This window comes from Mus caroli, chromosome 2 (assembly GCF_900094665.2).
Source record: "Mus caroli chromosome 2, CAROLI_EIJ_v1.1, whole genome shotgun sequence".
Lineage (NCBI taxonomy): Eukaryota > Metazoa > Chordata > Mammalia > Rodentia > Muridae > Mus > Mus caroli.
The window spans coordinates 7,587,031-7,591,302 of record NC_034571.1 but is presented as its reverse complement, the minus strand read 5'-3'; the positions used below and the strand labels follow the sequence as shown (position 1 = coordinate 7,591,302).

General features: G+C 47.6%; 1 pseudogene; it reads left to right on the top strand.

The window, feature by feature from the left end:
- The first annotated feature begins 897 nt into the window (after window positions 1–897).
- Window positions 898–2,403, top strand: LOC110290497 (annotated as a pseudogene).
- The last annotated feature ends 1,869 nt before the right edge of the window (window positions 2,404–4,272 follow it).

Genomic DNA, 4,272 nt, shown 5'->3' with positions numbered 1-4,272 from the left:
TGTTATTCCTGGGCCTAATAGAGTAAGTACACACATAAACTTACATCCTCACTATATATTAATATGGCATTAAATCTAGCATCTACATCTTATTTCATGCTTGGGTAGGCACAAAACATTATAGCATGTTGCAAATGATCATAACCTAGGCTTACAAAATCCGTAGCATAAGGACGTTCTGACTATCTCATTCTTTGTTTGTTGTTTGTTTGTTTGTTTGTTTCAAGACAGGGTTTCTCTGTGTAGCCCTGGCTGTCCTGGAACTCACTTTGTAGACCAGGCTGGCCTCGAACTCAGAAATCCACCCGCTTCTGCTTCCCAAGTACTGGGATTAAAGGTGTGCGCCACCACCACGCAGCTTATTATGTCATTCTTGTGATCTGTTGGTGGAGGGAGTAGTGGAGAATGGGAAGAGTATAGCAGAGAAGCCAAAAAACAAAACAAACAAACAAAAAACCCCACAAATGCAGGAATTATCAGGTCCCAAAGATACAATGTATTCACTCAGACAGTGTTAGAGAATTGAATATTTTCCCCAAACATTGATGTTATAGATGAAGAAGTTGAGCTCTGTTGAGCTAGGGGTATTAAGAAGAATCAGGCTCCTCGCTCTCCGTCGGTCATGTGACCTTAACAGGAAAAGCCCCGCTGCTGCCTTCTGCCACTGCGCTGAGCCGGAGACACGGACCGTGGCGGTAGCAGCAAGCAGCAGCAGCAGCAGCAGCAGCAGCAGCAGCAGCAGCAGCAGCAGCAGCAGCAGCAGCAGCAACAACAACAACAACAACAACAACGCGGGGCAGAGGCGGCTGCGGGGACAGTTAGACCAGGCCGCCCGGCTCTGCCTCCCACCTCCCGCCCCGCCGCGGCCGCCCGCACCGGCGACAGATTTGTTTAAAAATGGATTTGACCAACCATGGACTTATTCTACTGCAGCAGTTAAACGCTCAGCGAAGAGTATGGTTTCCTGTGTGACTGCACGGTGTTGCAATCGGTGATGTGTACTTCAAGGCACACAAATCAGTTTTCGCTTCATTCTCCAATTACTTTAAGATGTTGTTTGTCCATCAGACCAGTGAATGTATCCGCCTGAAGCCCACTGACATACAGCCTGACATATTCAGCTATCTGCTCCACCCGATGTATACCGGGAAGATGGCCCCACAGCTCATCGACCCTGTGAGGCTGGAGCAAGGGATCAAATTCCTTCATGCATACCCCCTCATCCAGGAAGTCACCCCAGCCAGTCAAGGCAGCTTTTCCCATCCTGAGCAAGTCTTACCTCTGGCCTCATCCTTGTACGGAATTCAGAGCTGAGACAAGCCACCAAGATGAATTTAGGGCCTGAGAAACTTGGGAGGGAGCCTAGGCCACAGGCATCCAGGATGAACCAGGAGCATGTACCAGAGACCTCGCAGCTGTCCCAGTTGACTTCAAACCTAGCCCAGGTGAATCGGACAAATATAACTCCCGCAGACCCCCTGCAGACCTCGCTGTCACCTGAACTTGTCTCCACACCTGTGCCTCCCCCTCCTCCTGGGGAGGAGACCAACCTAGAGGCCTCTTCCTCTGACGAGCAGCCACCATCCCTTACCATCGCCCACATGAAGCCAAGCATCATAAAGAGGAATTGAAGCCCCAAGTACTATGCCTGCCACCTGTGCAACCGTTGCTTCACGCTGCGCAGAAGCCTGCGGGAGCATCTGCAGATCCACACCGGGGTGCCCTTCACTGCGGGCCCGCCAGGGGAAGGCCTTGGACCCGCAGCAATGCGGCCGACCTGGACAAGGATGCTCTGGAAGTACTGGAGGCGGGGATGATCAGCGACAGCTAGCTGCTGCACATCTCCGATGGGCAGCAACAGTCGGAGACACCACCGCCCTCAGACATTGCAGACATCTACAACCTGGAGCAGGCAGACCAAGAGAGGGAAGTGAAGAGGCGCAAGGATGAGTGCACGATCTGCGGCCGCAAGTTCATCCAGAAAAGCCACTGGTGTGAGCACATGTACATTCACACGGGCAAACCCTTCAAGTGCAGCACCTGTGACAAGAGTTTCTGTCGGGCCAATCAGGCCGCACGCCACGTGTGCCTCAACCAGAGCATTGACACCTACACCACGGTAGACAAGCAGACACTGGAGCTCTGTACGTTCGAGGAAGGCAGCCAGATGGACAATATGCTGGTGCAGGCCAACAAGCCCTAAAAGTGCAACCTGTGTGACAAGACGTTCTCCACACCCAATGAGGTGGTCAAACATCCTGCCAGAACCAGAACTCAGACGTGTTCGCCCTGGACGAGGGACGGTCAGTCCTGCTTGGCAGTGGGGACTCAGAAGTAACTGAACCTGACCACCCCGTGTTAGTGTCCATCAAAAAGGAACAGGAAACTGTGTTACTAGACTGAATGTTACTTGTGGTGTTTTGTTTTTGGTTTTTGTTTCGTTTTGTTTTGTTATGTTTTTTGGTATTTGTCCTTTTTTTGACATTTTTTTATTAGGTATTTTCTTCATTTACATTTCAAGTCCCCCATACCCTCCCCCTCTTCCCCTACCCACCCACTCCCACTTCTTGGCTCTGGCGTTCCCCTGTACTGAGGCATATAAAGTTTGCACGACCAATGGGCCTCTCTTTCCACTGATGGCCGACCAGGCCAACTTCTGATCCATATGCAGCTAGAGACACGAGCTCAGGGGGTACTGGTTAGTTCATATTGTTGTTCCACCTATAGGGTTTTAGATCCCTTTAGCTCCTTGGGTACTTTCTCTAGCTCCTCCATTGGGGGCCCTGTGATCCATCCAATAGCTGACTGTGAGCATCCACTTCTGTGTTTGCTAGGCCCCGGCATAGTCTCACAAGAGACAGCTATATCAGGGTCCTTTCAGCAAAATCTTACTAGTGTATGCAATGGTGTCAGCGTTTGGAAGCTGATTATGGGGTGAATCTCTGGGTATAGCAGGCTCTAGATGGTCTGTCCTTTTGTCTCAGCTCCAAACTTTGTCTCTGTAACTCCTTCCATGGGTGTTTTGTTCCCAATTCTAAGAAGGGGCAAAGTTGTCATTTTTACAAAGACTCTTCTCCTCTATTCAGGACAGTTTCTCCATGGCATGATACAAATGGGCCCCAGCTCTTTCCTGCCCCCTTCTCCCAGCCCCATCTATGTAAGGCTTTGTGCATTATAATCCTGGACTATATTTACTTTAATTCAGGGGATATTGGAAGGATAATGGTCAGTAGTACTTATAAAGAAATAGATATTGAGAAGTTTTAGATTATTTTAAAAACCTACTTGGAATTAATTAAGAGTATATAATAAAACAACTAGAATATAATTTGGTAAGCTAAAATTATGACTGTCCCTGGGTAATAAGTCTTCCTTCTCAAAGAAACAAAGTCAGAAAATACAGCATGCTTCTTAGAGATAAAGCTGGGCACTGCTATGCAAATCTAGAAGGTGTGGGGAAACTTTAAACCCGAGAGAAAGTTTTTAATATTTGTCCTCTAGGTGTCTGATTTCAGAATGTATCCTTTGAGATTATGTCCAGTTAAGGAAAATCACTAGTTAAGAGAACTACTTTAACAAATGCAAAAGAGTAATAATGTGACAGCAATCTTCATTTTTGGATAAAACCTGATGGGCTATGAATTTGTATGCGAGCGAACGCATATGGATGTTTGCTACAGGCAAGGGGATTGGTGGGCATGCCTTACCCCATGGCTGGCCTCTTTCCAAGATGAACAAGAAGATGCTGTGTTTCGGTTCCTGGCACACTTGTTTTAAAATGAGATTTGAAAACGTGATCCTGTAGAATGTCTTTCTGAACAAACAGCAATGGCCAATGGTGAGCTTGTGTGCTTGTGTGTGAGCCAGCTAGCCAACTGCCTGTAAATCAGTTGTGCGCCCTGTAGTTACGCGCCACACAAGGCAAGTTGTGAGCCGAAAGTATAACTTTAATGAGGGTTAAAGTTGATGCTGCCTGGGTGCCAGGTGGGATGGGAGCAGGAGGATTAGGAGTTTGAGGCCAGCCTGGGCAAGACCTTGTCCAAAAAATAAAAAATAAAATGTGATGCCCATAGTTCATTGGTGACATGTACTACAGCATCAAAAATAACAAATCAGGACACAAAATCTTTTTGGAGGAAAAAAAACCACAATTGATTTTGTTGTATATCCTCCAGTTTTTGTTAACACCTGAAATTTTCCCCAGTGGCCTAACAGCATGAAAAGCTGTCCATTAATCTTCCCTTGGGCCAATAAGAAAGTGGTCTCCCAGGA